Source organism: Penaeus japonicus, unplaced genomic scaffold (assembly GCF_977035675.1).
Source record: "Penaeus japonicus unplaced genomic scaffold, GWHDUDI00000001_assembly GWHDUDI00000010, whole genome shotgun sequence".
Lineage (NCBI taxonomy): Eukaryota > Metazoa > Arthropoda > Malacostraca > Decapoda > Penaeidae > Penaeus > Penaeus japonicus.
Genome location: NW_028234412.1, coordinates 39475849 through 39485848, shown reverse-complemented (window position 1 = coordinate 39485848; position 10000 = coordinate 39475849). Strand labels below are relative to the sequence as shown.

At 47.2% G+C, this 10000-nt stretch overlaps 2 protein-coding genes across 2 annotated transcripts in view; one reads left to right on the top strand and one right to left on the bottom strand.

Moving 5' to 3' along the window:
- The window catches only part of LOC122258812 (immunoglobulin domain-containing protein oig-4), a 19119-nt gene extending 18824 nt beyond the window's left edge, over window positions 1-295 (bottom strand). The window contains exon 1 of the mRNA XM_043025040.2: window positions 187-295. The gene's annotated coding sequence lies outside the window, so the exon portion shown is untranslated. The remainder of the gene's footprint in view (window positions 1-186) is intronic.
- LOC122246560 (procollagen-lysine,2-oxoglutarate 5-dioxygenase 1-like) overlaps window positions 1-10000 on the top strand; it is a 133240-nt gene that overhangs the window by 57262 nt on the left and 65978 nt on the right. The gene's annotated exons all lie outside the window — the stretch shown is intronic.

The window sequence follows — 10000 nt, the reverse complement described above, 5'->3', positions numbered from 1 at the left end:
TATATATATATACATATACATATACATATATATATATATATACATATACATATACATATACATATACATATATATATATATATATATATATATATATATATATATATATATATATATATATATATATCATATACACTCTGTACATATGTGTACATACAGAGCTGCTTGAAACTGACACTACATTACCGTGGCAGCTTGTGTAAGCGGCGGGCGGGCAGCCCCCGAAGGACGCGTGCTCAACAAGCCAAGGGCGCCGAGGCTGCAACAAAGGCCTGGCTGCGGCCACACGAGGCGGTTGCGGCGCTTGAGTCCGCGGGTGATGCGGCCGTGTCCTGTCGAGGGGGGGGGGGCGGGGGCTGCCGTTCAACTCGTTGGGATCTTGATCAGGCGTTGTCAGCGATAGGCTCCGGCTGGAAGACTCGGGTTTGTCGGTGCATTTCCGGATGGTAGAAGATCTGAAATTGTGATCAAGAGAGTTGTCGATTAATTGTGTTCACTATCAGTATTTGTATCATTATCACTATCATTATTATTCATTTCATTATTTTCATTCTTGTTTTTGTGCTTATTGTTTTTAATTTTTTTATCATTTTAAAAATATTTGTTTTATGTATAGCCAAATATATCATGTATGGCTCCATGCATGAAACGAGGTATTTGTCATTGATTATTAACCACAAAGGGAAGTCAATCAAACGCTCGTCCTGTCGCGGGTGGAGTCCTGCCGACCCTCCTGCCGTGCCTCCTGCAGAGTCTCCTTCCTCCCCTCGTGCAGAGTCTCCTTCCTACCATCCTGCAGAGTCTCCTTCCTCTACCCTCTTTCCGAGCCTAAGCCTCCTGCCGACGCGGCGTAGAAGGAACGGGGCCGAGCCAGACGGAGACTCGTGCAGATCGAGTAGGATTTGTCCGGGTGATTCGGCTTCGGGGAAATCGAATCGGCCCGTTTGGAAAGCGCGGGAAGAGATGGCGTCCGGAGAGAAAGGAGACGAAGGTGAGAGCGAGGCTGCGACGCCCCCAGGGACCGTTGAAACGTCACGGAGACGGAGGGAGCGCCGGCATCACCTCCCTCGTCCCTCGTCGTCCCAGCCGCGGAAAGCCTCGTTCGCTTGCCGTCGCACGCAAAGCCGGCGTGAATAATGATACATGCGGCCCGCGTGTGGGGATTCCCCCACGATGGCCTCTCTTGCTCTAATTTTTCACTGCGGGTTCCATTAGAGGTGTGTCCCTCGCATGAATATGTAATGAGACGGGCGATTTTTGCATAGCCGGGGCCCCGCGTTTCCCTGGCGGAGATTTTGGGAGGCTGAATCCAGGCTCGGAAGGGCGTCCCTCGTGAAGCTCTTAGTATGGCTGCTGCTTCGTAGGCGATTTTGGATGGAATTTCTTGAAGTACCAGAGTTGAGAGTGGACTGTAGTACAGCTTATGATGAATGCATTAGCAACAGCGAGGCGGAAACATCAGGTGTTGACGAAAGAGATTGTATTAGCTTATGCGATGAATAGAGATTTATCATTGTTGTTGGAACGATTGCACGCACACTTGCACGCACGCACGCACGCACGCACACTCACAGGCGCTCTCGTCGAAGCGCATGGGAACGTATCCCGTACCCTAAACCTCCGAAACTCAAGCACGTTTGCTTGCGGATTGTAAATATGGTCGAGGACGTTTTGCGTGAGTGCGTTGACACAAGCGAGGTCTTTTTCAGGTATGTCGTGCTTCTTTAAAGCCATGGCGTGCTGCGCCGTTGGACCGAACCCACTTTGCCGACACGGCTTTCGGACTTTAATGTGGCACTGTTAACGCGGATGGCACCGTTACTCTTGTTTTTGTTCCTTTGTTGTATTTGGTGTCCTTATTGCCACGACCTCTGCTGCTACCTTTGATCATTACTATTGTTCTTCTTTAACTGCAGTGGCCCGTATCTGCATTTTATTTTGTCCGGATGTATAATTTTTTTTTTTCTCTCTCTCTGCATGCGTGGCCATACATGCATCAAGCTTGCATAGTTTTCGTCGTCTGGTATGGCTGTCATTCCCGTAGTCCAGTCAGAAAAATATGAATGATTTATAGTGACAAAGTAAGGCAGGGCACCTTCCGAACACTCCATCCATCCACCCACCCATCCATCCACCCACCCATCCATCCATCCATCCATCCAATCCATCCACCCACCCATCCGTCCATCCATCCATCCATCCATCCATCCATCTAATCCACCCATCCATCCATCATCCATCCATCCATCCATCCATCCATCCATCCATCCACCCATCCGTCCATCCATCCATCCATCCGTCTATCGATTCCACGAAACCCGCCGACGACCGTTCCAGAGATGTACGAAAACTTGGCGCGCAATCTCGGGATCTGGAGAGCGGGCCTCGTCTTGAGTGCGGGTCGCATTAAAGAGCCTTGAATAAGTATTTCCCTTATCGAGACCATCAGCCTTGAGGAGGAAGTGGAGCCCACATGCGGCTGGCTGGAGTGCGCTGGGGGCGGTCTGTCCTGCCCTCCTGCTGTGCTCCTATCTCTCTCCCTCTCTCTCTCTCTTCATCGCTTCCTCTCTATCTATCTATCTATCTATCTGTCTCTCTCTCTCTCTCTCTCTCTCTCTCTCTCTCTCTCTCTCTCTCTCTCTCTCTCTCTCTCTCTCTCTCTCTCTCTCTCTCTCTCTCCCCCTCTTCTCCTCTCCTTCTATCTTCTCACTCTTCCCCACTTCTTCTTCCCTCCCCCTCTCCATTTCTACCACTCTTCTCCTCCCCTCTACTTATCATCTCTATTCCTCTCTTTCTTCCCTCCTGTCAGCCCCCTGCCCTTTCACCCCTCATCCCTCTCTCCCCTCACCACTTACCCATCACCTCTCTTATCCCTCTCACCTCTCCCCTCTCCCATCTCCTCTCCTTATCTACACTTCCTCCTCCTCCTCCTCCTGCCCCCTCCTCCTCACCCCTCCCCTCCCCCTCCTTTTCCTGCTCCTCCTGTCTACTCCTCCTCCTCCTCCTCCTCCTCCTCCTCCTCCTCCTCCTCCTCTTCCTGTCCCCTCCTCCCCCCCTTCCCCTCCCCCTCCTTTTCCTCCTCCTTCTCCTGTCACTGCCCCTCCTCCTTTTCCTCCTCCTCCTCCTCCCCCCTCCCCCTCCCCCTCCCCTCCCCCTCCCCCCCCTCCTCCTCCTCCCCCCCCTCCTCCTCCTCCTCCTCCTCCTCCTCCTCCCCCTTCCCCTCCCCCTCCTTTTCCTCCTCTCCCCCCCCTCCTCCTCCTCCTCCTCCTCCTCCTCCTCCTCCCCCCCACTCTCTTGCTCTTGTGTTCTCCCTCGTGAGACGTAACTCAATACTCCAACTCATCCAGCGGAGATCCTTAATCCAATCTCGGATTGATCCAGCACAATCCATTCTCGATTTATCTTTGCAACCTCATGTGTCCATGTCTTCTTATGTGTCCGTGATTTCTTATGTGTCTATGTCATCTTATGTGTACATGATTTCGTTTGTGTTTATGTCTTATTATGTGTGCATTGCTTCTTATGTGTCCATGACCGTTTGTGTTCATGTCTTCTTATGTGTGCATGACTTCGTATTTGTCTGTCTTCTTATGTGTGCATGTCTTCTTATGTGTCCATGGCTTTGTATGTGTCCATGGCTTTTTATGTGTTCATGTCTTCTTATGTGTCCATGGCTTCTTATGTGTCCATGACCGTTTGTGTTCATGTCTTCTTATGTGTGCATGACTTCGTATTTGTCTGTCTTCTTATGTGTGCATGTCTTCTTATGTGTCCATGGCTTTGTATGTGTCCATGGCTTTTTATGTGTTCATGTCTTCTTATGTGTCCATGGCTTCTTATGTGTCCATGACTTCTTATGTGTCCATGAATTCTTCTGTGTCTGTCTTCTTATGTGACCATGTCCTCTTATGTGTCCATGTCTTCTTATGTGTCCATGGCTTCTTATGTGTGCATGACTTCGTATTTGTCTGTCTTCTTATGTGTGCATGTCTTCTTATGTGTCCATGAATTCTTCTGTGTCTGTCTTCTTATGTGTCCATGGCTTCTTATGTGTGCATGTCTTCTTATGTGTCCATGGCTTTGTATGTGTGCATGTCTTCTTATGTGTCCATGGCTTTGTATGTGTCCATGGCTTTGTATGTGTCCATGGCTTTTTATGTGTTCATGTCTTCTTATGTGTCCATGGCTTCTTATGTGTGCATGACTTCGTATTTGTCTGTCTTCTTATGTGTGCATGTCTTCTTATGTGTCCATGGCTTTGTATGTGTCCATGGCTTTTTATGTGTTCATGTCTTCTTATGTGTCCATGGCTTCTTATGTGTCCATGACTTCTTATGTGTCCATGAATTCTTCTGTGTCTGTCTTCTTATGTGACCATGTCCTCTTATGTGTCCATGTCTTCTTATGTGTCCATGTCTTCTTATGTGTCCATGGCTTCTTATGTGTCCATGTCTTCTTATGTGTCCATGGCTTCTTATGTGTGCATGACTTCGTATTTGTCTGTCTTCTTATGTGTGCATGTCTTCTTATGTGTGCATGACTTCGTATTTGTCTGTCTTCTTATGTGACCATGTCCTCTTATGTGTCCATGAATTCTTCTGTGTATGTCTTCTTATGTGTCCATGGCTTTGTATGTGTCCATGGCTTTGTATGTGTCCATGGCTTTTTATGTGTTCATGTCTTCTTATGTGTCCATGGCTTCTTATGTGTGCATGACTTCGTATTTGTCTGTCTTCTTATGTGTGCATGTCTTCTTATGTGTCCATGAATTCTTCTGTGTCTGTCTTCTTATGTGTGCATGACTTCGTATTTGTCTGTCTTCTTATGTGTCCATGGCTTCTTATGTGTCCATGACTTCTTATGTGTCCATGAATTCTTCTGTGTCTGTCTTCTTATGTGTCCATGGCTTCTTATGTGTGCATGACTTCGTATTTGTCTGTCTTCTTATGTGTGCATGTCTTCTTATGTGTCCATGGCTTTGTATGTGTCCATGGCTTTGTATGTGTCCATGGCTTTTTATGTGTTCATGTCTTCTTATGTGTGCATGGCTTCTTATGTGTGCATGTCCTCTTATGTGTCCATGTCTTCTTATGTGTGCATAAGCATTCCGCCTCGTCAGATGTGCTCATTAGGCACAGCGCCCACGAAGGAGGGGCCTGTAGCCCTGATGCCGGATTCCCATCCAGGCAGTCGCTCCAGAGGCAAACCGAATTAACAGTCCGTGACACTCCATGCTGCAGCGCCGCTATCATGCCGATGATTTGTGCGATTCGCCGCGCTTGAAAATCTCGTTTGTCTCGTGGGAGGCTTGAACGCTTGGCTCAATGGCCGGGATTTGTCGCTGATTTTTAGGCTATTGATACTGCGAGTCATTGTCAGTGTCAGCCTCTGCTTTACATTTGTTTTTTGTTTTTCCTTTTGGCATTTCCGGATTCGCCCCTGAGCTCTTCCGGCATGGCTTACGCCGTATGATAGTGCCTTCTGTGGCTTCCCTTGGTCCTTGCGATACTTCGGGCGCCGGTGGAGTGTGCAATGTGCCCACGGGAGAAGCGAAACGAGGGAGGAAAGGGCGTCACCACCCATATCTTGACCATGATTGCGAGGCCGCCGCCCCATGACGACCGAGCGCACCGCGCCCATAGGCTGGCCCAGATAGATCCGTCGGCTTCGGCCATGAATGATTGAACATGGGCGCTCTTCAAAATCAATGGTACTCAGTCAAGGTGCGCGTGTGCGGTTTTGTACCTTGCGTAAGCTCTGGTTCAATGTGCAGACGGCACCGGCATGTTCCATCAAGCGATACCGTGTGGCCATCCAGTCCCCCGATGTACCAGTGGTAACGAGGCAGTAACGAAAGGTCACAGCCACCTGCTGACGAGAACGAGGTGTACAAGGGGGCAACCGTGGCGCGGAACACCTGCACTTTTTACGATACCTCTTTTTCAATTAATATCATTGGCCCCCAGACTGAACGCCCGCCTAGCAGCCACCAGTGTGTTACGCGCCGCGGGGAGCAAGACAATGCTTCTAACGCAGACCTGCCATAAAGGTCAAGCGCGGCGTCGTCTTCTCTCTCTCTCTCTCTCTCTCTCTCTCTCTCTCTCTCTCTCTCTCTCTCTCTCTCTCTCTCTCTCTCTCTCTCTCTCTCTCTCTCTCTCTCTCTCAGGTGTCTGCTTCCAGTCGCCCTCTGTTGCCGGAGGCCAGAAAGACCAGTATCCTTACGCATGCATTCGCTGATAGGTCAGGCTGAAGGCTTCAGACCCTGCAATGCTTATTCATAAAAGTGAGTTTGCCTTGTGACACGGGGCGCTGGCGGTGGAGAACGTGGAGAGCGCAGCAATATTGATCCAAAGGGCAGGACGGCGGTGCACCCATGATGCTGCCATGTACCCCAACTCGATCAACCTTGTCCTCTCGATCCCGTGTGCTGTTTGGCTGACATGGATTTACTTACATCAATACATACCCGCGGTTCTAGGCATTACCACTACAACCACTCAGAAACTGGGTCATTTCCGCCCGAATCATTCGCTAAACATGATTAATTAATATACGAAAACGCAGGGGGGCCGTAACCGAGTTTGCCGAGCGCTGCACACGTGAGGAACCATTGTCAAATCTTCATGGTGCCTTTGCCTCTATCTCAGCTTGATTACGGAGGGACATCGATAGAGCCATGCATGACCCCTCATGCATGTTGCTAGTGCACTAGGGCCAAGGGATGGTTTGCAGAAGAATTGCTTTTAAGGGTTGAGTCGAAGCTCTTGTTTGGGAGAGGTAGCGGCAGCGTGGCGTGTCCTCTTCAAAACCCGTATGTCGGTTTTATAGTCTCAACGAGCTGTTATCAACATTAAACCAGGATATGTTATTACGTTTTAATAGATGGCGAAGGTGAAGAGTAGCACGGCGTCATGAAAATGCATGTTACCCCTTTTTTTGTTCATTTATTCTCAAGGTTTTGGCGAGTTTTCATATTATCCTTCGGTGCATTATAAAGGTTAGTCCTAGATTAGCGTTAATAGAAAACGTTGGTAAGTATTTAAGAAAACGGGAATCTCAAAGTAAATACGCGGGGATAATGCGCTAATAAAAAAACATGGCATAGCCGTTGCATTTTTAAAAGAAGAAAAGTATGCAATTGAATCTTTAATCGAAGGAATGACAGAAAGCATCCTCAAAATTTATCATTCTTTCATTGCTTTATTGTTCGTGCAACATCACTGTCATCGCATTGCATTCTATCCTGCCACATGGTAGGCGAAAGAGTGTTTTGCCAATCAATATATTTGTATTAACAAAGATGGACTTTGTTTTTTTTCCGTTCGGCTTTGTAATAAAGTTCCATTATTAGCTTTCTTGAGCCTCGTTTTACGTGAGACTTTTGAAACCTGTTTTGAGTAAAATTAGTTTTCGTTTGTGTGTGTGTTGTGTGTGTGTGTGTGTGTGTGTGTGTGTGTGTGTGTGTGTGTGTGTGTGTGTGTGTGTGTGTGTGTGTGTGTGTCTAGCTATACAGAAAATTAAAAAACACGAAGGGAGTGTCTCTTTACCATGCATACAGTGTAAATCATGTAAAGGAACCTAAAATGTTCACATGCACAGTCGAAAGCGTAACCCCTAAAGTATATAATAAAAACTATATTCTGCGCAAAACCCAATTACACAGGGCAGTCTATACGTCCCGAACACTTAGAACACTTAGAATAACACTTAGAACACTTAGAATAACACTTAGAACACTTAGAATAATCGCCAGATATGTTGGTTGATTCAGTATTTCTAACCGACATAATACTAAAAAAATAAAAGAGAAGTTATATGAAAAAAATAAACAAACCGCAAGTGATTCTTCCCGTGAATGAACTCATTTGCGAGTTTTTCAACCATGTGAATTATTTTAATCATTTGTGCAATATTACCACTGAATGCGAACTTACTTACATGGACGCGAATTAATGAGTCGCCTTTTATTTTGCTTTTGGAGATAATTATTCATGTCGTTCAAACATCGGGTTGAACATTAAATGAATTCAACACTATTCTATGGGGACTTTTAATAGATTTTGGTGTGGACTCGTTATAATCAGGGCCACGGGCACCGCGACTTGTGTTAACATGAGAAAAAAAAAGAAAAAAAAAACATTTCATGGTAATTGATATGTATAACGGCGGAATTTCTTTTCCGAAAAATAATATGCGTCGCTAATTAACACTCTCTCTCTTTCTCACTCACTCTCCATCTATCTTTCTATCTCTCTCTCTCTCTCTCTCTCTCTCTCTCTCTCTCTCTCTCTCTCTCTCTCTCTCTCTCTCTCTCTCTCTCTCTCTCTCTCTCTCTCTCTCTTTCTCTTTTTCGTTCTCTCTCTCTCTCTCTTTCTCTTTCTCTTTATCTCTCTCTCTATCTCTCTTTCTCTCTCTCTCTCTCTCTCTCTCTCTCTCTCTCTCTCTCTCTCTCTCTCTCTCTCTCTCTCTCTCTCTCTCTCTCTCTCTCTCTCTCTCTCTCTCTCTCTCTCTCTCTCTTTCTCTCTCTTTCTTTTCCTCTCTTTCTCTCTTTCTTTCTCTCTGTCTCTTTCTTTCTTTTTTCTTTATTTCTTTCTTTCTTTCTTTCTCTCTCTCTCACTCTCACTCTACGTGTTCTTTTTTTTCTTTATTTCTTTTTCTGCTATTACTACAACTGCTACTACGTCTACTACTATTATTACTATTACTACTATTACTACTTCTCCTCCTGCTACTACCACGACGCCATTGCCCCTTTCTTCACCTTCTCCTCCTTACTCTTCTGCTCCTTCTCCCTCCCCTTCCTTTCCTTTCATTGGCCTCTCTCCCCATTGGCGCGACAGAAGATGAAGAAGAAGAAGAAGAAGAAGAAGAAGAAGAAAAAGAAGAAAAACGAACCCCGGCGGCCGATTCACAATTTCAGGTTCCGTTTGCAATTAGGCCTCGCTTCGCCGGAGATGCATTCGACAAAGGGAATCCGAGTTGAAAAGCGAATCATCAACGCGGTCCGGTCGACGGGGAAGCGATGGTCTCTGGTTTCGTGTTCCTGGTGTCTGATCCCTGGTCTCTGGTCTTTGGTCTCAGGTCTCTGGTCTCTGGTCTCTTATCGCTCGTCCCATCCCTGGTCCCGTGTCCCTGGTCTCTGGTGTCTGGTCCCGTGTCCCTGGTCTCTGGTCTTTGGTCTCTGGTCCCGTGTCCCTGGTCTCTGGTGTCTGGTCCCGTGTCCCTGGTCTCTGGTCCCGTGTCCCTGGTCTCTGGTCCCTGGTCCCGTGTCCTTGGTCCCTGGTCTCTTATCCCTCGTCTCTGGTCCCTCGTCCCCCGTCCCGTCCATGGTCCCTCGTCCCGTGTTCCGTATAGTTCCGTCCATGGTCCAGTCCCTGATCCCGTCCCTGGCCCCCCGGCGCCGTCCCCGTTCCGTCCGTCGCCTGTCACTCCAGGGTTTTAGGGACCAGAGGAGAGGTTTATGAGGACCGCTGTTAGGAAGCAAGTGCTGCTGGATTTTCGAGAGAGTGGACGTCTGTGTGTGTGTGTGTGTGTGCGTGTGTCAATCTAAGAATGGGATTTCATCTTTCTTTTTATAAAGGAATTTAGATTTGTTGAATTGTTGCATCATGCTGACGATAACGGAAAGTCCAAGGTTCATCGAAACTGTTCTATTTTTTTTCTTTATTTTTTTTGTGTATAGCCGGTCGTTTGGCAATTCATGAGCTCGTTAGCGTTTTTTGCCGTTCCCAAAATGGCAACTTTTAATCCAGATTACCCGAGTTGTTATTGTGGTTTTCCCCGAGCAGGTTCCTCAGACTCCGTTGCGTGGGCTCATGGCAACCGGGATGTGGAAATATGTCATGGAAATTATAAGAGCGAGCGATCGCTTCAATAATAAACATGCAAACATAGCTTGCGTATAACTCATAATTAGCTGATACCATTGTGGTTGAGACGGACGGGAGTAACTGAACCGGTGCTGACGTCAACCTCATTTGGGCATTGCGCTGCGATGTGC